Genomic DNA, 27,211 nt, shown 5'->3' on the forward strand with positions numbered 1-27,211 from the left:
TAAATGTATAATGACGTGCATCCATCATTCTAGTAACATATGGAATAATTTCACTGTCCTAAAAAATCCTCTGTGCCCTGCCAGTTCTTCCTCCCTATCCACTAATCCCTGGAAACCACTGATCTATTTCCTCCAGGGTTTTTTGCCTTTTCCAGGATGTTATAAAGTTAGAATCATGTAGTTTCTAGCCTTTTCAGATTGGCTTCTTTCCCTTAGTAATATGCATATAAGGTTCCTCATGTCTTTTCATGGCTTGATAGCACATTTCTTTTCAGTACTTAATAATATTCCATTGTCTGGATGTTCTATAGTTTATTCATCCATTCATCTACTGAGAGACATCTTGGTTGCTTCCAAGTTTTGGCAATTATGGATAAAGCTGCTATAAACACCCCTGTGCAGGTTTTTGTGTGGATATAAGTTTTTAAGTCCTATGGGTAAAAACAAAGGAATGTGATTGCTGGTTCATACGGTTAGAATATGTTTAGTTTTGTAAGAAAGTACCAAGCCATCTTCCAAAACAGCTGTACCATTTTGCCATTACCACTAGGAATGAATAAGATTTCCTGTTGCTCTTCATCCTCACCAATATTTGGTATCAGTGTTTTGGATTTTGGCCATTTTAATAGGTGTGTAGTGGTATCTAATTATTGTTTTAATTTGTAATTCCCTAATGATATATAATGTGGAGCATCTCTTTGTATACTGATTTGCCATCTGTATATCTTCTTTGATAGTTGTCTTTAAGATTTTTGACTCTTTTTGAAATTGGGTGGTTTATTTTCTTATTGTTGAGCTTTAAGGATTTTTCATATATTTTGGAAAACAGTCCTTTATCAGATAGGTCTTTTGCAAGTATTTTCGCCTGGTCTGTGGCTTATTGTCTTGGCATTGTCTCTTGCAGAGCAAATGTTTTTAATTTTAATAAAGTCCAGCTTATCCATAGTTTCTTTCACAAATTGTGCCTTTGATAATGTGTCTATAAAGTCATCATTATACTTAAGCTCTTCTAGATTTTTTTCTTACGTTATTATTTTCTTACGTTGCATTTTACATTTAGCATCTATGATCCATTTTGAGTTAATTTTTGTGAAGGCTTTAAGGTCTGTTTCTAGGTTTTGGGTTTTGGTTTTTTTTTGCATGTGGATGTCCAATGGTTCCAGCACCATTTGTTGAATGAACTGTTGTTTCGTCATTGTCTTGCCTTTGCTCCTTTGTCAAAGATGAGTGGGCTGTATTTATGTGGGTCTTTCTCTATTCAGTCCCACTGATGTATTTTGTCTGTTCTTTCACTAACATTCTACTATTTTGATTACTGTAGCTTTGTAATAAATCTTGAAATTGGGTACTGTCAGTCCTCCAACTTTGTTCTTTGTCAGTATTGTGTTGGGAAAGAGTTTTTAGACACAGGGAAAGACTAGAGCATTCCTATATAATGAAGAGAACTTATTAACATACAAGTTAAGTTGAGCTTTAAACCCAATATCTTTTTGTCAAAAGAAAATAGGCACCAGTATACATTTCCAGATAATAGCCTTCTCACCATTAACATTAGACCTAATTATCTGAGTTTAGTATTACAAATTTAATATTTTAACATTGATTCTGATAATTAATAGAAATATTTAATATATGTTAAACTATATTTTTTAAGTATGCAATCTCTAATTGCTTTAAACCAAGTTTAATGGGAAATAAAACTAAAACTCGTTATCATAAATAAATTCCATCCTTGGTCATATTCTCATGATAATTCATAGCCTTGTTGCTCTCTTCCTATTACTATAAAAAGCAATCTCAGTGGTCAAATTTTTCATGACTTGATTTATTATATGGGGGAAAAAATGACAAGGAGGCAATCCCACAAGTTTCTGCATTTCCAGGAGGGGTTGGAGAGAATGCAAGACACAATTTTTAGCTTATAGTTCCACAAATAAAGAAATAAAGAATCAATAGCTTTTTCCTTTCCTTCCTGCATTAGACAGAATTGTTGTCAATGAAAAGGGGTAACATATCAGAAAGAATAAGAATCATTTGCAGTGTTTTAGAAAGTAATATGATAAAGATGAACAACAAGGTCCTACTGTATAGCACAGGGAATTACATTCAGTATCTTGTAATAACCTATAATGAAGAAGAGAATGAAAAAGAATATATGTCTAACTGAATTACTTTGCTGTACACCAGAAACTAACACAACATTGTAAGTCAATTATAATTCAACAACAACAAAATAACATGATAAAAAGAAAACTTCACTTATGTAGGCTATATAAAATAGGTATAAACATACATTGATTTGGATATTAAATTTTATTGGTGTATACTGATATTTATTGTAATAGCAACATATACCTGTTTAAAAATGAGGTTCTTGAAAATCCAAATTGTCTAATTCTTATTATGAAGCATTTTGGTGCATTCAACCACAAACCTGAACACATAGACACACACACACACAAATGGCTGTATGATGAAGACTATATTCTGTGAGGTTGACTAAATTGAAATTTTTATAAGTATTGTCAGAATCATAATAGCCAGGAATAGCAAAATACAATTAATATCACAACAAAATTGTAATCAATAATCATCTCCTTCTACCTCTTCTACCCAAAGACAATGAATTTCTTAAAATAAATTTCTTAATATCAACAACATTAAGCAACAATTAGCAATTATTTGCCAAAGGAATTTTTTAATTAAAAAACTAAAAACAAAAATTCAATTGTTACATCTCTGGCTATTCTCATTTGTAATATTAATTTAAAATGCTCTGCATTGCTTGCCAGAAAATTTGCTAATTGCTACTGATATTTGTATATCCTACTACAGGTATCAAACTCTGTTGCTATGAAGTTATTACTGAGTTCCAAATCCAGGCAAGTTACTAATATCACAGGATGAAAATACAAAAAATTTAATACACCTTTGTGAAGAGACGCGAGCAAGTGCATGAACCTGGGTGGGTGTTTACTATGAGGCAAGCATCATGCTGAATATTCTTGCCACCAAGGCTATCTCATTTAATTCCTATACATTGTCTTTTTTTATGGCATAAATGAACTTATTTACAAAACAGACTCACAGACATTGAAAACATATTTATGGTTACCAAAGGGGAAAGTGGGGGGAGGGATAAATTAAGAGTTTGGGATTAGCAGACACAAACTACTATGTACAAAATAAACAACAGGGCCCTACTACAAAACACAGGGAACTATATTCAATAGCTTATAATGGCCTATAATGAAAAAGAATATGAAAAAGTATGTATGTATGACTGAATCACTACGCTGCACACCAGAAACTAATATAATATTGGATACCAACTATACTTCAATAAAATAAAAAATAAAAGGGATAATTCATTGTCTTTAAACTTATCATAATTTACCCTCTGATTTTATAGATAAGTAAACTGAGGTTCACATAATGTAACTATCGGTGTGTTTCACCAGACGTTTGAACCCAACTCTTCTGATTTAAAACATAAATTAACCACAGTGAAATGAAGAGTATATTAAGCTTGTTAATTATTTTGTCAGAAATGACCCTTGTTTACCTTCACACAGTAAAGGCTGTTGATGGAAAAATTAATAGTTGACCATTTGCTTCTTGAAGTCTTTGTACTGACAGTAATTCAATTTCTATAAACAGTTTAGAAATTTTTTTGGAAGCAGTAAACTTTATCATTTTTCATCCTAGTAAAAATGTTGGCTTCATACGGCTTTTAGAAAAAACAATTGATTGTGCTTGGGCCTGAAATACACTTAGATTTTCCACTGTGCTTAATCTCCCAAGTAGTATAATGTTATGATGTTATTTTACTGCTAAAATAAACAGTTTTGCTGCTTCAAGCAGAATTTTTTTATGGTATCCACAGCTGACAGACACTTTTCTCATGAACTACACCACAGGAAAAGAAATAGATGAGATTATACTGCCTATGATGACAACTCAAAGAAAACTTTAAAGAGAAAATATCTTTAAAGCTGCTACTCTTCTTTTTCATATAGCTAGAGATTTAAAGAGTTAAAAGGAAAACTAGGCATGGCATTTACTATATGCATTAAATTAATTAAATAATCAGAGTTTTGTATGGCCAATTTAAATTGACCTTAAATCAAGCGGATGCTCATGACATGTATTCCTTCTTATTTTCCCCTACATGTCTCCAAAATAGTGATTACTGGGAAACTCTTGATAAATAAGAAGCTGAGAAGAAAGTCTCAGGAACAAAAAGAATTAATTAGGTAGTTCTCAGAGTTAGTGAATATGCAAGATCATCTCAAATGATTTCCTGGCCAGTTGGGTCTGACATGTAGCCTCACCAACAGTATCATCATATCTGGATAAAAGACAAAGGAAGAAGAAGGTTTGGCCAGTGATGAAAACAGGGGGAAAAGGAGAACTCTGTCTGTGGTGATGCACAGGAGGGTGTGCTAACTGTTCACCAACTCACTGTGTCACCATATGGCTTTCCATATGTGCTGTGTCAGCTGTCACAACTCTTCCATCTGCCTGAAAATTCAAGTTCTCACTGCGATGGGATAAGTTTATGTTTCAGTTCATATACCTGCTGTTTTGAGAACTGTCATCACAAGTGAGGATCCTTGAGATCAGTTAAGTTTAGGGCACTGACAAAATGTCTTCATCAGCCTTCAACAAGGCTGTAACCTGCACCTTAGTAAATTCACCAAGGTAATCTCTGGGACCTGGCTGGACAGCCCTCCCTGATGAACATTCCTTCAGCATCAGTAGATGAGCATTTGATCATTCAATAGGTGAACACATTTTTCTCTGGGAAGATTTATACTGCAATTTATAAAAACAATATGATTGGTTTCCAGAATATTCTCTTAAGTGCCTATATTGTGAGCCCCTTGGGAATTTGCGCTCTTCTGTGTTCAGGGCTAATCGCTGTGTTAGACAAATGTTTGTTGAGTTAATAAATGACGGAGTGAATAAGAGGTAATTTAAACAACAATAGAAAATAACTAGATGGGAAAAGGGAAAAGACTGCTGGTTCCCAAGCCAGTGATGTATTAGCACAACATCACCGGTTGTCAGCTTTCAGCCACCATGATAATATAATCTCATATAGTCCCTGATAATGATTACATTTGTAGATCTGGTTTTAGTACCATCTCCCATTTAAGTTAGGTTGCAAAAGTTGGGTTATGGGCTTGAAAGTAAAGAGAAGTCTGGGGAACTTTGGGATCTAGCTCGTCACCCAGAAGAATCTTAAATGAGCCATTCATTAAAAAGAGTAGGCATGTTAAGAGTTTTTGGTTCCTGCTTCCTTGAAACATTTTTCATTTTATTTCTTTCTCATTATTTCTTTCTTTGGGAAAAAAGAAAAAAATGTCTCTTCAGGGACAAGTACAGCAGTTTCTTGAAACTGGGATGCTCTGGTTCAATAAAAACTATTGGCAGTGATTTCTAATTGCTGCTACTATTTGGTAGAAAAGCAGATTGGTCTGTGGATTAGTGAAGGTGAGAGATTCAGGTTTGACAGTCGCCTTTACTGTATTTTTCTAGATAACATGTATTTTATAGAGATTGAGAGCGACTAATTCTCATTCTAAGCACAAAAAGAGCAATTTTTAGTTCCTATTTAAGTGTTCTTTTTTTAAAATTGAAGTATAGTCAGTTATAATGTGTCAATGTATAGTAGTGTGTATATGTTAATCCCACACCCCTAATTTATTCCTCCCCTCCTTTGCTCTTTGGTAACAAAAAATTTGTTTTCTATGTCTGTGAGTCTGTTTTTGTAAATAAGTTCATCACTTATTTCACATCTAAGTGATATCATATGGTATTTGTCTTTCTCTGACTTACTTGGTACAATAATCTCTAGGCTCATCCATGTTGCTGCAAATGGCATTATTTCATTATTTCGTTCTTTTTTATGGTTAGTAATATTTCATTGTGTGTATATACACACACACACACACACACCCCACATCTTTAGTTAGGTTGATTTCATGTCTTGGCTATTGTAAATAATGCTGCTATAAACATTGTGGTGCATGTATCTTTTCAAATTAGAGTTTTCTTCAGATATATGCCCAGGAGTGAGAGTGCTAGATCATATGGTAACACTAGTTTTAGTTTTTTTGGCTTCTGGTGGGGTTTTGTATTCTTTTTTTTTTTTTAATTGAAGTATAGTCAATTTACAGTGTTGTTCTGTCAGTTCCTGGTGTGCAGCATAATGTTTCAGTCATACATACTTGTTTTCATATTCTTTTTCACTATAGGTTACTACAAGATATTGAATATAGTTCTCTGTGCTGTACATTATAAACTTATTATCTATTTTATATATAATAGTATCTGCAAATCTTGAACTTCCAACTTAGTTTTAGTTTTTAAAGGATCCCCCATACTGTTCTCCATTGTAGCTGCACCAATTTACATGCCCACCAACAAGGTACCAGGGTTCCCTTTTCTCCACACACATTCCAGATTCAATTATTTGTAGATGTTTTGATGATAACCATTCTGAACCATGTGAAGTAATACCTCATTAGAGTTTTGATTTGTATTTCTCTAATAATTAGTGATGTTGAGCATCCTTTCATGTGCCTGTTGGCCATCTGAATGTCTTTAGAGAAATGTCTATTTAAGCCTTCTGCCTATTTTTTGATTTTTTTTTTTTTTGATACTGAGCTATATGAGCTGTTTATTTTGGAAATTAAGCCCTCATTGGTCACATTGTTGGCAAATATTTTCTCCCATTCCATAGGCTGTCTTTTGTTTTGTTTATGGTTTCTTTTGCTGTGCAAAAGCATACAAGTTTAATTAGGTCCCATTTGTTAATTTTTACTTTTATTTCTTTAGCCTTGGGTAGACTGATCTAAGAAAATACATCAGAGCATGTTTTGCCTATGTTCTCTTCTAGGAGTTTTATGGTGTCCTACCTTATATTTAGGTCTTTAAGCCATTTTGAGTTTATTTTTGTGTGTGGTATGAGGGAGTATTCTAACTTCACTGATTTACACGTGGCTGTCCATTTTCCCCAAAATATTGTATATTCTTGCCTCCTTTGTTGTGGATTAATTGTAGGTGTGTAGGTTTATTTCTGGGCTCTCTATCTTATTCCATTGATCCATATGTCTTTTTTTGTGCCAGTACTATGCTCTTCTTATTACTGTAGCTCTGTAGTACTGTCTGAAGTGTGGGAGGGTTATGCCTCCAGCTTTGTTCTTTTTCCTCAGGATTGCTTTGGCAATTCTGGTTCTTTTGTGGTTTCATATGAATTTTAGGATTATTTGTTTTAGTTCTATGAAAAATATCCTCGGTAATTTGATAGGGATCACATTACATTTGTAGATTGCTTTGGGTAGTATGGCCACTTAACAATGTTAATTTTTCCAATCCAAGAGCATTGGGGATATCTTTCCATTTCTTTGAATCATCTTTAACTTCCTTTATAAATATTTTATAGTTCTCAGCATGTAAGTCTTTTACCTTCTTGGTTAGGTTTATTCCTAAGTATTTTTTTGGATGCAATTTTAAACAGAATTTTTTTTTTTTTTTTTACTTTATCTGATATTTCATTGTTAGTGTAAAGAAATGCAACTGATTTCTATGTGTATCTTGCTACCTTGCTGAATTTGTTTATCAGTTCTAATGGGTTTTGTGAGGAGTCTTTAGGGTTTTCTATATATAGTATCATGTCTCCTACATATTATAACAATTTTACCTCTTTCTTTGTGATGTAGATTTCTTTTATTTATTTTTCTTGTTTGATTGCTGTGGCTAGGACTTCCAAGACTATGTTGAATAGAAGTGGTGATAGTGGGCATGCTTGTCTGCTTTCAGATTTTAGCAGGAAGGCTATCACCTACCTACCATTGAATATTATGTTGGCTTTGTGTTTGTTATAAATGGCTTTTATTACATTGAAAATGTTCCTTCTATACCCACGTTGGGTGACAGTTTTTATCATGAATAATGTTGAATTTTATCAAATGATTTTTCTACATCTATTGAGATGATCATGTGGTTTTGGTCTTGTCTTTCGTTAACGTGGTATATCACAGTGATTGATTTGTGTATAGTGAACCATCCTTGTGATGCTGGGATGAATGCAGCTTGATCATGGTATATTATCCTTTTTATGCATTGTTGGCTTCAGTTTGCTAATATTTTGAGAATTTTTGCATCTATATTCATCAAATATATTGGCCTATAATTTTCTTTTTTGGTATTGTCTTTGTGTGATTTTGGTATGAGGGTGATTGTGGCTTCATAGAATGAGTTTGGGCGTGTCCCTTCTTCTTCAGTCTTTTGGAAGAGTTTGAGAAAGATGAGTCTAAGTTCTTTGTATGTTTGGTAAAATTCCCCAGTGAAGCCATGTGGTCCTGGACTTCTGTTTGTAAGGAGTTTTTTTAAATCATACATTCTTTTACTTCTAGTGATCAGTCTGTTCAAATGATCAGTATCTTCTTGTTTTAGTTTTGGCAGGCTGTGTGTTTCTACGAACTTTTCCATTTCTTCTAAGTTGTCCATTTTGTTGGCATATAATTCTTCACAGTTTTTTCTTATTTTGTGTATTTCTGCAGTATCTATTATTTCTCCTCTCTATTGTTTTTATGGGTCTTCTTTTCTTGGTGAGCCTGGCCAGAGGTTTGCTGATTATCCTTTCAAAAAATCAGCTCTTGGTTTTATTGATTTTTTTTCTATTTTTAAAAAAATCTGTTATATTTATTTCCTCTCTGATATTTATTATGTCCTTCCTTCTGCTGACTTAGGTATTGTTTGTTCTCCTTTTTCTAATTCTTTTGGGTAGGTTAGGTTATTTGAGTTTGTTTATTGAGAAAGGCCTTGCTATGAACTTCCCTCTTAGGATTATTTTTGCTGCATCCCTTAGATTTTGTATGGTTGTGCTTTCATTGTCATTTGTCTTGAAGTATTTTATTTCCTCTTTGATTTCATCACTGACCCATTGGCTTTTTAGAGCTTTATTTTTAACTCTAAAATACATTTACATCTGTATCCTACAACTATAGTGATAGTGTGTTTTAATCATCATTTATTTACAAGTATTTCCTAATTACTCATGTGATTTCTTCTTTTACCAATGTGTTGTTTAATTTCCAAATATTTGGGGATACTTTGGATACTATTCAGTTATTAATTTAAAAAGAATTCAGTTCTATCCAGAAAATATACTTTATATGAATCATATTGTTCTGAATGTATTGAGACCTAGTTTATGGGCCAGCATATACTGCTAACTTCCTTTGGCATTTTTTTGTAATGCAGTTCATTTGTTAATGAATTTCTCACCTTTTTGTCTGAAAACATGTTTATTTTCCTTCTCTTTCAGCATGCTAGAGATGTCACTTCATTGTCTTCTGAATTAGTGTTTCCCACAAGAAGTTGATGATCTTTAATTTTTTTCTCTTTGCCAGGGTGTTCAGTAATTTGATCATAATGTGCCTTCTTGTGTTATTTGTGAGTCATCTTCTTCTTTAGTATTATCTGGAAATTTTTTCACTTTGTATGCCGTACTTTAATTTCCATTTAGGTCATTGATATATCTTCTATTTCCTTCCTCATTATGTTAATAAAAATTCCAGTTGCTCTGGCTCCCTTGAACATCATCCCTCTCCCCTCATCACAACATAAATGCCATGCTCTGCCTGGAATGTCCCTCCTTGAACTGTGGTCCAGACAGTACATTTAGGTAGAAAGTTAGGGAAATCATGGGACTCCTCTAATTTGTACTACTATTTTTTCATTTTTCTTCTTCTCAGGGATCAGAGTCCTCTACTGCTGATTGCTAAGTGTCTAAACACACATATTTTGGGGGCAGATTCTAGTTGTTTTTAGTGGTAACATAGTTTGGGTCTCTTTTTCCATTATGGCCCAATGAAGAAGTCTACACTGTATTTTTCACTTACGTTTGAAAAAAAGAATATGTCAAACTCATTCAGTTTGTGAAATGTGATTACTTTGAATAATCTAGATACTTCTTAGCTGTCAAATTTTTAGTAAGGTATGCATCTCTGATTCAAGTAGGATAGAGGTATATTTCTTCTGTTTCTCAATCTTGTGTTCTCTAAGCTGGACCCCAGAAAAGTTTTGCCTAAAAATCATGCATATTCATCAAGATCACATATTACATCTTGCAAAATGAGTTTCCCTCATTTCCCTCAGGAGTAAGAAGTCTCTGTCTTCGTCCTTCTCAGTGTAGGTATCCACATCCTTGTTAGGGTACTTCTTATTTACCCTGAAAACAGCAGGTCTCTAATTTTTCCAGGTTGCCTGCCACTTCCATAAAGGCCAGAACCAAAGCATATTTATCTCTCAAACTTCTGTGAGACTACATGATAGATTTTATATAATAAATGATCAAGAAGTATTTTTAAATAAGTGAATAAACTGTTTTGATTGTTTTTGTGTTAATTTACTGTAATAGATATACAGAATATATAGGAACAGTATAAGTTAAAGTTAACCATAGTATACCCAATGTGTCTGTGATAAAGCATTAATCAGTGTTTCAGATGACTGGGGAATCAATCATCCAAATGAGGGAAACAATTGAGGCATGCCTTTAAGATTAGAGCTCAAAACTCAGAAGCACATTCTTTCTGGAGCTTCTTTATGTGCTTCTGTTAATCTTATACATGGATACTCAGAACTGAAAGTTGTCTGGTTCAGTTGTCATATGAATTGAATCACCCTAAAATAAAATTAATTAAGACTATTGTTCTGTCTTTGGAAGCGAAGGAAAAGGAATCAAGATAACTTTTAAAGAAAAAAATAGATGTACCGTATAGCATGTAGAGATATAAAAATAAATGACATTCAAAAGATACCTTATTGCTGCCCAACTTTATTGTTAAATTTTCAAATCTACAGAGAAACTGAAAGACTAATACAAAGAACATTTGCATATCTTTCACACAAATGCACTCACAGTTTACTAATTTGCCACAGTCTTACTCTCTCTACACCCAACCCCCCTCCCCATTTTTGATTGGATCATTTGAACTTGCGTAGCTGACCTCATGATACTTCATCTTCAGTCATTTATTAGAAGTGTAGCAGCTTTCTAAATTAACTTAAAATTATGACTAATGCAGAAATATATACAATCCACACTTAGATTTCCCCCAACTGCACAACACATTTTAATGTTTATCATTCATTCTTTGCTTTGTTTAGTCATTTATTTTAGGTAATAATATCCATAAGCTCTAATGGTTCCTGCACAACTCTTAGGTGTTTAAGTTTATTTAGTCTCTTTTAATGTATAACAGTAGAAAATCCTCAATCAGCTTTTCTTTTTGTTTTTTTGTTTGTTTATGGTATTGAGTGTTTTAAAGGATTTCAGGCCAGTTTTTTTTTAATATGCAATATTCTGGATGAGTCTGATAACCCGTCATTATTAGATGAAGCCTAGACACAGTTTGGCAAAGACACCACATGAGTGACATTGTCTACTATTGCATCACATCAGGAGGAGAAAATTGTCAGATGGTCTTACTGCTTGTGTTGCTAAGGTTGACGACTGTTTAAGTAGAAGAAAGTATAATTTACAAATTTCCACTTATTTTGTGCTGTGTAAAGTATACCAAGTGAAGACATTTTAAAAAGAATGGTATAGAATATATTATTAGGTTTCCCTATTTCATTGTGAAGCACATCAACTTAGACCTAATTCATATTTTTAATCTGAATATTAGTTATTCAGCAGGGGTTTGAGTCCTCAGAAATGTCTGCCAAATAACTCAGCTTTTAGGTTGTGCATTCATTTCAGTTGACATTATGAACTACTTACTCTTTGAGTTATGGATTGAAAATAGTTCTTCCAGTGTTGATATAAAAAATAATTCCTTGCCTGTCTACCTCTGAACTATTTATAAAAATAATTTTATATATATTTTTCACTTGTGTTTACACAGTGAAGAAAACATTTTTTAAAGATTTAGTTGTTTCTCCTATTCATTTATTTCCAACTAATTACCCAGTAGCTACCAGGTGCTTGGCTATAGTTGAATAGGCAAGAAGAAGACAAGTTGTTCTATGGTGCTTACATTTTCATGAGAGACAAATGACAGATATTTACTTACATTAAAACATACCAGATAGGAACCATTACATTAGAAAAGTGGGTATAAAGAGAATGATTGAAAATGAAAGGACACTGTATACTAGGTGACCAGGGAAGGCTTCTCTGCTAACGACACTTTAGCAGAAACCAATGAAGTGAAAGAGTGAAAACATGAATTGATTTGGGGGGACAGTACTTAAGACAAATGGGAGAGCAAGCTTTTCTTGAAATTCTGCTTTTTACAACAGATTGTGTGAGTTTCTTTGCCTTTAAGTGTTCTGTATTTGTTCTTGAAATCTTTTGTCACTTTGGTTAAGTGAATACATATTGTTTCATGGTGACCTATATGACAAGTTTTGAAACCTTTCTGATATTTTTCATAGACGTTCCCAAATATCAAATTCTAATTTAAGTTCTTTGACCTCCAGCTAACTCTAGGATGCTTCAAAGAAATCCCAAGGCATCCCAGAGAGGAATTTTATATGAATTAGGCTTGTTTGGTATGTTAAATTATAGATACTCCAAAATTTATATGGAATGCCTAAAAACCTGATATGCCCTGGTATAATGTTCTCTTAAAGTGTTGTATGTCACAGAACTGTCTAAGTTTCTTGTCAACTGCATTGTAATCAGATCTTTAACCATACCATTTCAAGTCTGTTGTCACTGCTAACTAAAAATTAGCACTCACCATCTGCCTCTACAAGGATTGGATCATGTTGGCACTTGCCATCTAAATCATGAGCCACTGCAGCCGCTGACCTCCAACACATCCTGAAAAGCATTCAGGATGGAGGTCAGGAATGAAGCACTCTGTGCTCCAGGAAAACTGCCTGAATAGGCCTTTAGATATTTTCAGGAGAAGATTTTATGACCCCAATTCTTGCATCTCTTCATATCTAGAAAAGCACTAAAATCATTCACAGTGACATCTGCTCCTCGTGACCAGCAGCAAGCCCCTGCCTAAATGTGTGCTTGACTGCACGCACCCCCTTCACTGAAGTCATATACATAATACTGAGTTCTCCTCCTGTCTCTTTGGAACAGTTTCCCAAAGCTCTCTGGGATGCTGTCTCCTGGGCTGTCGTCCTCACTTTGCCCCCAATAAAACTTAGCCCACAACTTTCACGTTGTGTGATTTTATTTCAGTTGACAGTTTTGGCAACCCCACAAAGGGACCCAGAGCAGACTTCTCTCCTTCGCCTGAACTCTATGAGGAACCAGAGACTTGACCAGCAGAGGCCCTTTGTGCCCATCTGCCTCCTCGGGGAGTCCTGACAAATTTGGGTGAGTCTCTCCTGGTTCTCAGATCTCCCAGATTGGTTGATAATCCTGAGTTTTATTTGGTGGTGTATCTAGGTACCTGGCCCTGCAGTTGAGAGATACTGGGGGGAAATACCCACCTAGAGAGGATGTCCTCGGTGGGGCCCGGTTGAAAGATACCAGGGCCTGGACTGAGTGGTCAGCTAAGAGGCGGAGCTGACGCTTTCCCTCAAGTTGGCTACCTCAATAGACTTTGTCAGGAAAGAAGTGAAATTTTATCCCTGACAAATTCAACTTTAAAATGAGAAATAGTCTTTCAAAAAGAGAAATGAAGGGCGTCCGAAAACCAACCTCCATCTAACACCCCAGCCAAGATTCAAGTACAGAGCTCATGCTTGCAAGCACCTAATTAATTGGGGAAATTATACTAAAGGAAATCTCAATCTACAATGGCCAAATTGGGGTTCTTTTGACATTTCAAAACTAATATTTTTTGTGTGCATAGTTAGAAAAAGCTGGCCCTAACATCAAACAGACTGATTGGTATTTAGAAGCTTCTAAAAGAAATGATAAAGTAACTTCTTTGCAGGAAACCAACAAAGAATTGCTTGAAACTATATCAGAACTAAAAAAAGCCACTGGCACTGACACTGTCTCTCCCTCTGCTCCTCTATGTATCCTTCTATCTGAATTGCCTGGTCCACTCTTTCTCTTCTGTCTTTTCCACCTCCTGCTGTTCCCTCTTCCCTGGTAAAGGAGGATTAAAAAATCTGGTGGTTATAGTTCTCCTTAAGGAAAAATCTATTACAGGGAGAGGTGAACCGTCCTCGGTGCTTATGTATAAACCTAGGACATGAGCAGAACTTAGAGCCTTGGCCAAGGAATTTCCCAATCCAAATCAGGATCCACTGGGATTTGCTAAGGAGTTTGCGTTAACCATCCAAACCTACAACCCTGGGTTTTCAGATCTGTATCGATTAGATTCTGAAAGCAAACCAAGGGAATGGGCAGAGAAAGCAGGTTGAAAATGACCTCTAATGGACTTTGAATTACATAGTCCACAGGCTTGCACTGAATGCAAAGAATTAACTGAAAAATTGCTCAAATTTATCCCAGAGCTTTTTCTAAAAACTGTAGACTGGACAGAGATTTAGCAGTGCGAGCAAAGACCTGATGAACCAATTCCAGACTATTATGAAAGGTTTAAAAAAAACCCAAAAACTTAATATTCTGGCTTGACACCTCAATCATTCTCTAATTACCAAAATGATCCTTTAACTCTGCCTTTTGAGAAGGCTTAGATAAAGAATTGACTACTGCTGTCAAACAACAATCTAGCTTGGTCCTCATTACCTATAAATGGCCTTGTTACACTGGCCGATCAACTTTTAAGACTATTAAAAAGAAAGAAAAGGGGTTATTGTGCTAATTAAGTACTCAGTGCCAGTCAAAGGCTGACCCATCCCCATTCAAAGTCACTTTTACTGCAGAAAACCAGAGTATCAAAAAATAAATGGTAAGTTAAGAAGGAGAAGCCTAGAAGGAAAGCTGGATTTTAGACCAGAATTATGAGTTAAACAAGAACAGGGCTGCTGCAGGGGAACATGGGGAGGCTTTCCACTTCCCCTAACACCCTGGACATAGAAATGATTATGCAAGGAGAAACAATTAAAGGACCCCTGCTTCAGAGTAATTCCTCAGTGCAGATGGTAGGGGCTCCTATTAAGGCTTTTAAATCATTACCTTAGAATGCTACTTAGGGGAACATAAAGGCACTTCCTTTTTTTTCTAGTAGAAAATGCCCCTATTCACCTGATAGGCCAAGATCTATTGGAAACTTATGAAGTCCATATTTCCTTTACTCTTAAGGGAGAAATGTCACATAATGTTTGTGACCCATGATGAGGATGACACTGAACAAGACAAATTGCTAGGCTTAATACCTAAAGAATTATGGGCACTTGATTCTACTGACATTGGAAGAATGAATACATTCTGCATCACCCATTAAAATACTCCTTATCATTCTGTAGTGCCAAACCCCCATACCTTACTGTCCATATTCCTAAAAATGGTGACTTTTCTGTGATAGAGCTCTGGAGCACTTTTTTTTTCCCTAGTATTCCTGTACATCCAGATGATTAGAATTTTTTTGCCTTTACCTGGAATGAGAGGTAATATATGTGGACTGTAATCCCACAGGGTTATACTGAAAGCCCCACTTACTTCTCCCAGACACTAAAGAAGACCTAGAAAATCTCAGAATTCTGACACTAAGGGAACAAGTCCTTCTAGGAAAACTTGCTTTTCTCTCCCTGTGCTTTAACACCAGGCTCTCAGGACCATTTATCTTATCTAGACCATCTCTAATTCCTGAGATTGTAGGAAAGAAAAAAAAAAAGAGGGGGTAAAGGAAACAAAGCCTTTTAAATTTAGTTTGTTTCAACTGTTAAAACTAGTGAGTTTTATATTGTCATACCTGATTCACGACAAGTTTAGAAAATGAAACATACCTGGTGGTTGTCTGTATGTCTATATGTATATTACATGTGTCTTTACCTTTGGATGGTATTATCAAAATTAATTTGTAATTGAACTCTACTTAATTGGCCTAAAGGAAATTAAGCGCTTATATAAATTCTCAGAAATATAAAAGAAAACTGGCCAGAATGAATTTCAGGTTCACATGAACAGTCAAATATTCAATATTAATGCCTGGTATTAAAGTTTACTGATTTAATTAATATAGGCATGTCTTTAAAGTCATCAACATTAAGTATAATACCTTTCTTGTCAGCAAGAAAAATAACTTGGTATGGTAAATTTTTTAAAAATAAATTGAATGCAGATGAGGTAAGAGCCTTTGGATGAATTCTTTAGGAGTAATATATTTTAGAAATGTCTACTTAAAGATAATTTCTCCAGATATTTGGTAACTTAAAATTTTGAGTTGTGCTAAATTAAGTTAAATGATGAAAGTTTATTGAATAGCTAGGTCATCCTCAACTATAGTAAAATACTGAAACATTAATTACTGAATATCGGCTTCCTTTTGCAGAGAAACTAAAGGTATTTAGTACTGCTAACAAATATTTTTAGTGCCAAAATGAGATATTTTCTATAAGAAAGCACATGGTTTTTTAGAAATTATTATTGATATTTGTTTGCCAATCTTCAGAATACTAATGTAAAAGACAATTCATAATTGCTTCTTAGTTTAATAGAAATTGAGGTTTTTAAAAGTTGAGGATTCTATTTTAAAAATTTAATCAAAGTTACTGGGGAAAATAAAGGAAATATTTTGGTATACAGCAGGAAAGTAGATATATGATTCAGCAAAGAAGAATGGAATTGCATTTTAAGTGAAAATAAATGTAGGTTTTTCCTATAGCTGGTTGTTTCTGGATGAAAAAATATATAAGGGGCAAACTAATATGGATACAGAAAATGATGAAAAGTTTGTGGAAAAGGAACCCTAAGAAAAGAGCTTTGTGCATGATCAGGATTGGTTAATTTAGGTTTAATTTAAATAAGTAAATGGATTTGGCTGTTAAAAGTAAGCTGATACAAAACTTGAATTTAATTTTTCTTGGACATTTTTCTTAAAATGTTGACCTATTTTTGATGAGAGTATAAAGTTTCTTTTACCTTCAATCATAAATCTGTTATACATTTCCATATTTGCCTTTGAAATGTTTTATTATCACTTTGGTTAAGTGAGTACGTATTGTTTCACAGTGACCTATGATCCTATCTGATCAAATGTCTTAAAACTTCGATATTTTTTGACAAAATTCCCAAATCAAATTTTAATGAAGTTTCTTTGACCTCTGGCTAACTTTGGGATGCTTCAGAGGGCCCCGAAACATCCCCAAAAGAGATATTAAACTAATTGTGTTCATTTGGAATGTTAAATTTCATGGGAAGTACTGTCAAATAAGTAATTGTCTTAGGTTGTATTAGGAAAAATATTAATAATGTAGATATTCTAGAAATTATATGGAATTCTTTTTTAAAAATCTGGTATATCCTGATAAAATGCTACCAACCATAATTCTAGTTATCTTAAAATGTTGTACATTACAGCAGTACCTAAGTTTCTTGTCAGCTGCATTATAATAAGGTTTTAAAACTGTGCCTTAAGTTTTTTACCATTCTATAGATAGTTATGGCTTACTCTGATGCCATTGCAAAATGCCTCCTCTTCAAGAAGGTTTACAGAAAGACTTCTTTGATACGTAAAGGTTTCTGATAACTTTCAGACTATAATGTTGAACTGGGTACGAAATTTAAAAATTCTAATGGAAAACCTGATGGTTTCATAAAACCATTAACAAAAAGGATTAGTTACATAGGACTGAGTGAACTGGTGAATAAATGGTTATGATTTTTATGCTTCCTGTCCAAAATATTACTAGCTTTTAATCTATTTTCCAGATATAAAGAAACCCTTCTCCTTAAGCAATTTGGTAAATTATACCTACATAAGCAGACTTAGAACAGTTACCTTTTCTATCTGATCCCTCCAGAGATGGGAAACTCTTAGGCTCCCCAGTGGCTTTATCAGATAAATTAGGAAGACCATCTCCTAGCAGGTATAGGAATCTCAAGGTATTTTGGGGATCTTAAAAAAAGAAGAATTCACCTAAATCTGTAAGGCAAAATCTGTCACAAATCCTTGACCTGGCTTTCCTGGCCCTAGGCAACCCTTATGAAAAGTTCTGGCACAGCCAATTTAAAAAGCCTGTATGATCAAATAATCAGACTTAATTTGCAGACAGATTAATCTTGATTTGGCTATATTTGATAAAAATGAGGGTAACTTTAGAGAGGAAAAGATTATGTTTCAGTGGATATTAAATTCTAGTTTTGTTAATGGAGGTCTGTATTTATATCCTAAGACTCACTTCCCAGATAGTTCCTTGTTGTTATAATATTGCAAAGCTTAATTGAATTATTAAAAGGACACTCTAAGTCTTTGGATGAAGAGCTGATGCCCCGTGACCTGTAACCAGGAGATTACGCATACCGGAAAAGACAATTTAAGGACTATCTCGAACCAAGATGGAAGGACCTTTGTCAGGTACTCTTAACTAGTTCATGCACAATACACTGAAGGGAATTAACTCTTGGGTTAATATTCCCACTTACAAAGGGCCTTTGCAATGGACCAGCCTATAGAGAGGACTGCAGACCTTAAAATCACCTTAAAACAATGCTCAAAGTAGGAGCTACCAGACCAGGATGAGAAGACGACATCTGAAGTAGACAGCTGACCCAAGACACCAGACCAGGCCTGTACACCAATTACTTTGATAACTGCTCACACTTTCACTTATGAACTAAGTGTATTTCACAACCTTATGTAGAGTTAAAGTTAATCCAATTGTTAGGTTTATGGTCAGTTACCCATACCCAGTACTTCTGGGTTACCTTCGTAGGCTTCCCCACTCTAAGGTTCTAACTAGACAGTCCTTAGAAAATTTATTCTAGAAGAAAGAAATATTAATATTACCAGGTGGAATCCCCTCACCTGGCCAATTAATAATACCTGCCCTGACCCTGGCCATAAATATGAATTTTCTTATAAGGTACCCAAGCCCATTCAAGGCAACAAGCGTTTCAGCCAAAGAATATGTAAGTTCCCTCCTTTATGGGAAGGACCTATATGGTTAACACCAGGTTATGGTCATTCAAATTTATGTTGGGAAAAATCAAACTATGCCAAGGATAACCAACCTAATAACACTAGGAAATTTGGCTGGGTGCCTTAGGAGCAATGCCTACATAACATCTTCTTTAACGATAAGGTTTGGTACAGAACAGCAAAGTCAGATGACCTGGGGATACACTGGGCCATACCTAATGGAAGTTCTTGGCTTTAAATTCTTACTTATGACCTTACTAATACTGCTAACTATTATTTATATTTTGCCTGTTTTACAAAATTGTTTCTTGCATTACCAAATGTGTGACTGAGGCTCTGATAAAATAATGACTAGGCAAATTGAAACAGTAGACCAGATATATACTTCCGTATGAGACCAATGGATGTTACAGTGCAAGTCTAGACATGGGAAGAAGCCACATGAGGGAATATTTTCCTGGACCATAACAGACTAGTGAGACAGGTGGTCCAGAGACTTTTTGCTACTGTTAATGAGGCCTACTCCTGTAACAGCACACTGAGTGGCCTGTCAATGAAATCCTCGCCTGACCCAGGAATAAGCATTCCTAGCACTGTGGGACAAAATGGTCATGAGATGTCTTCCAAACTATGGTCAAATCTATGGCCATGAGGGGGCCCTGCTAACGAAACCTGGCACTTGCCATCTAACTTCGCGTGGATTAAATCACGAGCGGCTGCAGCCGAAGACCTCCAGCACACCCTGAAAGGAGTTCAGGGTCGAGGTCAGGAATGAGGCACTCTGTGCTCTGGGAAAACTGGCTGAACAGGACTTCAGATAGGTATTTTCAGAAGATTTTATGACCAGCAATTCTTGCATCTCCTCATATCTAGAAAAGCACTGAAACCATGAATGGTGACGTCTGCTCCTCATGCCCAGCAGCAAGTCTCTGCCTAGATGTGTTCTTGACTGCAATATAATACAGAGTTCTCCCCCACCTCTTTGGAGCAGTTTCTCAGAGCTCTCTGGGATGCTGTCTCCCGGGCTGCAGTCCTCACTTTGCCCACAGCTCTCACGTTGTGTGATTTTACTTCAATCAATGTCATAGACAGACTGTTTTACTCTTATGCTTTTATAAAGTGAAGATCTTCAAGAAGATTCATAAAATGGACTCTAACAAATTTTCTGATTAGTTTGAGATCCTCCTGAAGGAGTCAGAAATTGGCTTCCCTGACATTAAGGCAGCTTTAAGAATTTATGGTGATTAATTAACTTGTTTCCTTTAAGTTACTTCTAATTGACTAACTTCTTTTTCTCCTTCCTATCAATCATTTAATTTGCCTGAATGACTACATGCTTAGCAACCCTAACCCTATGATTTACGCCGTACCCTAAATAACTTACACCAAGTTATTTTCCCAAAAGGTCATGGAACAATAACCCTGAAGTAATGGCCAGACCCTCCAGCCCCTGTGACACCAGAGGGATCAGACCAGATAACGCCAAGGCCTTGGGCAACGACCTGCGTGACTGATCAGCAAAAGTCCCCATGACACAAGATGAAAAGACGCTGTGGTTCCTTATCACTGACATGCTCCATCCTGTTTGCCTATATAATCACCAAGCCCCAACCCCAAGATGGGCTCCCAGTCTTTAAGGCATGAGCCTGCTGTGGCTCCCTTTGCTGGGCAAAGCAGTAAAACTGCTCTTTTCTTTGCTCTCAAAACTCTGCCTCCAAGTTTGAATTTGCTTTTTGGGTTACAGAGGCTGATTTTTCAGTAACAATATCACTGAACTGGGTAAGAAATGACAAACTCAAATAAAAAACCTGAAGATTTCATCCAGATCAACTGGCATTAATTACATAGGACTGAATGAACTGATAAATATAATTTTATGGCTTTTCCTAAAATACACTGGCTTTTAATCTTTATTTCCCAGAAAAAACAAAACCTTGCCTCTTATGCTGTGACCAACAAGTTGATAAATATTTCATCTTCATTTATGAAAGTATACTTCATCTTTTTCTCTCTACCTGATCCTTCCAGAATTCGGCCTCTCCAGCTGGATCGCCTGTGGACTTGATGCTTTATTGTGACTAGATTACAACCATTTATACTGATCATTGTTTTAATTTGACCTCTTTGTTTTCAAATTGTTTATGCTTTCAATCTCTATACTATTGAGACAAGAGGGAAGGGGGCAGGGCACAACCATTCAAGGAATGACACAGCAATTAACATCAAAATGGTGGAAGATTCAACTCCCAGTAGGCAGGAGATTTGACTTCTACTAGACCTTGAGCTTCATTATACACTCATTGTAATATATTAGCATAGTAAATGACACTCCCACAGGCTATGACAGCTTTGAGCCTAACCATAAATGTTCAAAGAGTGGGCAGCGGCCCAATTCCTAGGAATCCCAGCCCCTTCCCAGTGTAGCCCGTAAAAACGAGCACCACCACGCCTCACAGCCACTCTTGCTCCCTCGTGCCCAGAGGCAGCCCACACTCTGTCTATGGAGTGTGCTATCTACTTTTACTTTAACCTGAACACGGCAACTCCACACCTGGGGGCCTTTCTCTCACCTTCTGAAACAGCCTATACTCTATGTAGTGTGCATCTCTCTAAATAAATCTTTATTCAACTGTGGCTCACTCCTGAATTCTTTCCTGAACGAAGCCAGGGACCCACACTTGGCAGGGCACATCCCAGGGACTCATCCAAGACCTGGGACATGGCCCTTCTCTCGCCCCACATTTGTTTTTCCTGTATCACGATGACTTTCTGAATGCTACTTGCTATATTACTTACTCTGTCTATTTTGTAAGATTGTCACTTGCATTACCCAATGTGTCAGGCCTGACAAAATTAATGATGGCTAAAAGTCTTGATGCAGTTTATCAAATATATAACTATACATAGAATAATTATAATAGTGCAACTCTAGATATGGGAAGAAGCAAAAAGGAAAAACATTTCTTCAATCATAATAGACAAGTGATCCAGAGAATTTTAGATTATCAACAGGGCCTAATCCAAAGATTAATACATTTACTGGCCTTTAAAGAGAATCTTCACCTGATCTAGGAATGAGCCTTCCAAGCATTGTGGGACAAATTGGTCATGAAATGCTTCCCAAACATTGACTGAGTTTATAACCAAGATGAGACACTGTGAAGAAAGTCACCTGCCATATCATTAAACAAAGGATGTTGCAGCCACCAAGCTATCAGGCACTGCAGCCCTCCCCCCTACCACTGTGCACCCTGAGATGATACAGGATGAAAAACAATGGATACTGGCCCTAGACACCTAGGTGCATATCAATGAAGTACTTTCTGTGAGCTCAGACTCTTGCATCTTCACATACATAGAAAAGTGCTAAATTCATTAACTTGGTATGTTTGGGTTTTCTTTAATAGTAATCTTTTGATGTTCAGACTACCTGGTTTTTGTTGCAAAAACTCATATATCCTGGCTCATCACCTACCTCTTCACAACAATCCCTCAGAGCTATCTGAGAGGCTGTCTCCTGGGCTTAAAACCTTAGTAAGTCCATCAAATGAAATCTAATTCTTAACTTTTAGATTGTGCATTATTTTCCATTGACAATATGAAATTTCAAATATAGAAAAATCATGCATTTTTACATGTTCTATATTTTTACTTTTAAAATGGCATTTCAGTAGATTCTAAAAACAAATTGGAATGGTAGAGAATAATTTTGAGTCCTCCAGCTGCTATGTTATAACATTTTCTTAACATTAATTTTCACACACAATTGCCTCTCTCATTTCAAAATGATATTTTAAGGATGAAAAATAAGAGAAATGCCAAGTTAAAAGAAAACTTTCCTTTTTCATAAGTAAAAGAGATATTATTGGTAATATAACATCAGGAGGGTATATATTCAGTTCCTCACTATTACCTAAAATGAAGAAATAAATACAAGGAATCTATGCAAAGGGAAGCTAGAAAACACAGGTACATGGGGAAGTCACTCATCACGCCAGTCCTAGAAAGACAAACTACCCCTGCCCACCAGTAGCTGGCCTGATACTCATTGCCAGGTCTTGGTATCCTTTTGCTGGACAGATACCACTTCCCAGAGGACTGACATCAGACATGGCAAAAACAAGATTATTGTGTAATCCTGTCTGAACACAGACAAAAATACACATGTTGTATAAACCACATACACACACACACACAAATCTCCAATTTCCAGCTAAGTGATTGCTGTTTTGTTATCAGCTAAGGCTCTAACTTCACTTCATCCTTCCTACCTTCCCGATAAGATTTATTAAGATAGCAAATTACAGAATTAACCTCCACTTCCTGACAGCATCCAAGCCAGTGCAAAGCCCTGCTTTGTTAAACCCTCCCCCCAACCACCTAACATGAAGGCCAGATCCTAAAATAAATCTTTCTCACACCCTCTTACTAAGCTGCCCCAGGGTTTACCAGGGGTCAGTTTTCCCTCACAGCAACAGTAGTAAAATTGAGATTTGTGTCACTGGTTCACTGAATGGGCCAGTTTGTCTCTTATTATTATAATTATATTTACTTCTTTCTGCAGAACATTTTTTCATGACTTATCTGAGTACATGAATTGTCTCTCCAATGTCTAAACTGACTCATTTCTGCTATATAAGTCAATGTTTTTAAAAGGTAAACTTCTACTTCCGCGTTATAACAACATGCTTTAAGTCTACTATCTTTACCCTTCATCTGTATTTTTAAAAATTATCTCAATTTCTTTAATGATTTTTATACAAACTAATATGTGCAAAAAGTTCAGTTTTTACATTTCCCTTTTATGTTTCAGAATGTAACAATAAACAGAACATTCCAGGAAAGAGTGAAACATCTAAATTTATGGAGGGTTACTTTGAGCTTGGCTTCTGTTCCACATGATTGACTATTTTTCCTGGAGTTCACTGATTTTTTAATACCTTCCTTCAGCTGCCTGGGTTATAATCCTACGTTACCCTTAGTTGCTTTCTTTCCTTTACTACTGGTCACTTTCTCCTTCCACTCCCCTCTCCGCTGGGTTGCACCACACCTACAGCCACAGCCACTTCCAACTTAAAGTAAATCCTTTAAAGCATGTGATGACCTGATAATTTATCTCCATCACCGTGTGAACTACTCCAGGTCGAATCATGTGCATCTGTACCCTGCACTATCACAAATGCCGCCTCCTTTACTTTTCTGTGTCCAGTACTTTTGCCTCCCCACTGGACATTTTCTACCCAGTAGCTGGGATGAACTTCTGAAAGCATAAATCATATCATGTCGCTTTCCTTTTTAAAACTTTCCAATCATCTTTCAGTAAACTTGAAACTAAATTCAAATTCCTTATAATGGTCTACGTGCTCTAGCCCTGTCTGTCTCCTGCCTCATTTCCTCATCTTTTCATTTTGTCACTGCTGGCTCCTCTTTAAATCTCTGTTAATATGTCTCCTCTTCAAGAAACTCTTTCCTACCACTCACCTAAAAGTTTCTCTCCTAATTGCTTTCAAATCCCTTGTTCTAGTTTTTTATAGCCTCTGTCACTAACTGATATTACATCATTTATTTGTTTACTTGGCTATTTCCACTTCCCAACCCATCAAATCCCAGAGAATAATGGAAACAAACACTCAGAGAAAACTCCTAGGCACAGAGGTGACTGGAGTTATTAATGCTAAAACTATTAATTTTCAACAATGCAAACTCCCAGGCAATTCTGTCAAATAGAACAGAATTTATAAATTTTGAAGGAAAATTAATAAAAATGGCTGCACTTAGGCTAACAGATCACTTATTCTTATGCTTGCCCTTAAAACAGTCAACTAACCTGACTGCCCAGTTGCTACTCACAGCTCCAGGCCCACCATTAAAATAATTTTAACTGTTTCTACTTTATTCCAGTAATCAAAAGTAATAATCATGCTTGGTCTCTGAGTTCGATCACCAGGGAGAAGGTCATGGAACTGTAACCTTACAACATAGCATGAATTACCAAAAAGACCACGTCTTGGGTGCTTCTAAGAAAAGAGATTGAAAAGAGCGACAACCACTAGCTTCTATAGACGTAGTCACCTGGAGACACCATGACGCCACTCTTGAGTCTTATGAGAAGAAAATAATTCTGTTGATTGTTATCGATGCTTCATTGTTTGAGCTATGGCTGTATAATCACCCTGCCCCATCCCCAAGACTTCAATTCTGAAGGCACTAGCCTGCTGTGAGTCCCCTTTGCCCGGCAAAGCAATAAAGCTGCCTCTCTTCTCCTAAGCTCCGAGACCCTGACTCTGAGTTATCTGGCTCCTCAGGGACGGGGGCTGATCTTTTGGCAACAATATTAGGAAACACAATGAACCAGCTCCTACTCCTCTTCCCAAGAGGTCAGTTTGCTGTTGCAGAAAGTGAAGGCAGTTCTGATAAAGCTCAACAGTATTCTTTCATGTAGACAGACATTGAGGCGCGAGAGAATGCCCGAGGGGGATTTTTCACCAAAAACTGAGGTGATTCCCTTCTCTTCACTACACCCAAAATTACTTTTTAAAAAAAATAAATAAAATACTAATAAACTCAGAATCAGTATGGTTTTTCAGTCAAGTCCCTTCATTTTCTAAGTAGTAATTAGATAATTACCTGTACTTTTCCTTTATGGTAAGGTTTATCTTAATGATGACACTGTTTCAAATTTCTAGCACAGACTTGAGACTTTCTCCAAACTACCCACCCCATCCTAGTTTTATGAAGGGCAAAGAAGGATGCTCCTACATTGACAGTGTCCTGGACCTGGTCCAGTCACTGCTTCTCCCTCTGTGTATAAGGTGACTGATCATGACGGATCCCAGATTCAACCTGTCCTTTCTCATTTTGAGCATAGCGAAGACAGAGTCATCTGTTCTCTAACAGAGCTCTTACAAAATAAGATAAAACAGAATTATCACCACGTATGCCCTAAAACCAAGGAAGATGTTACACTTTTATTCTTTGCCCTAGTCAGAACTATGTAAATTAATCTAGAAGGAACAGAATAATATGACCTTTCTGATTCATGCTACTCAAGTAACCAGCATTCACATGTTCACCAAGAAATACTCATTATCACCCAGAAATTGGCCAAAGACCCCCACTAGTTTTCTAAGGTAGGATTGTCCAAGGTTCTTCAGCAAAGTAGATCTTGGAAGTGAAAAGAGTTGACACATACTTAGAGTCCCTTCCCCTGAACAAACAGTCGTGAAAGGAAATGTTAATTTTCCATTGTTTACCGACAGGGTCCATTAACAGTGAGTAAGCTCACTTTGATGAGGGGGAACCATTCTTGTATTGAGGCCACCCATGCCAAAGGAAGAGATGCACTGGAAGGCAATGTGCAAATATTAACCAACAGTCAAAAGGTGAGTGGTGTTGGTGTGCAAAACAGGTAAGCACTCAAATAAAAAGCCTTCGGTATTAGGACAGTTCTCTCACTCAGTTCCCCCCCTCCATTCCAAAGCAGGGCACCCAACCTGATAATGAAAGAGTCTAAGTCATCTGTAAGGCAGATGGAAAACAAGGATGAAAAGTTATGGTGCATATAATCCTTGAAGAAGAAAACAGCTGAGCAGAGAGAGAGTGACTGCAGGGGCAGTGCTTTAACCCCCATGGAGAAAAAGTAAAAAACTCTTAAAATGACCTATCTCTCTTCATACCTTCAGGCTATTTGGATGACTCCAAGCATAATGTAACCAATATTAATCAGGACTTCAGTATACATTCTAAGCATGACATTTTAACCTTGTTCAGGAAACTTGAGTCTACCCTGGAACCAGGAACCAGCTACCCTGATGACTTTAAGACTTTAGTGGTGCTAGATAAACCTCCTCTCATTAAAGATGAATAAAAGGGAAAGAGAAGGAAGGGAGGAAGAAATACAGGAAATAAAGAACATGGTACCTATGCAAAAGTTCTATAGAAGAAAAAAATTAGCGTAACTTCCAAAGATATTTTAAATGAGCATCCTTTTGAAGAAAACCCTTCATTTCTTAATAGGATTTTTACAAACCATAGTTATAATTTAATTCAATTCTGAAATTATTGTAGGCTACACATCATAAGGACTTTTTTTAGTTTTCACATCATAATCACATTGATAGAACAAATACATATTCGTATTTCTTATTTTTCACATTAAAATATGGGAAAATTGACTAATGCACATACAACATTTAAAACTCTTTTATCTAAATATACCTTGAAAC

At 36.0% G+C, this 27,211-nt stretch overlaps 1 long non-coding RNA gene across 3 annotated transcripts in view; it reads left to right on the top strand.

The window, feature by feature from the left end:
• The window catches only part of LOC135321170 (uncharacterized), a 248,317-nt gene extending 221,613 nt beyond the window's left edge, over positions 1-26,704 (top strand). Inside the window, exons 3-5 of one of the 3 annotated variants that reach the window (XR_010380723.1) lie at positions 13,226-13,363; positions 20,392-20,765; positions 26,246-26,704. This is a non-coding gene — a long non-coding RNA (uncharacterized LOC135321170). Of the gene's footprint in view, positions 1-13,225; positions 13,364-20,391; positions 21,716-26,245 lie in introns of those variants that run through there. The other 2 variants (XR_010380724.1, XR_010380722.1) reach the window with 2 other exon arrangements.
• Positions 26,705-27,211: the final 507 nt, after the last annotated feature.

The sequence above is a fragment of the Camelus dromedarius genome, chromosome 1 (assembly GCF_036321535.1).
Source record: "Camelus dromedarius isolate mCamDro1 chromosome 1, mCamDro1.pat, whole genome shotgun sequence".
NCBI lineage: Eukaryota > Metazoa > Chordata > Mammalia > Artiodactyla > Camelidae > Camelus > Camelus dromedarius.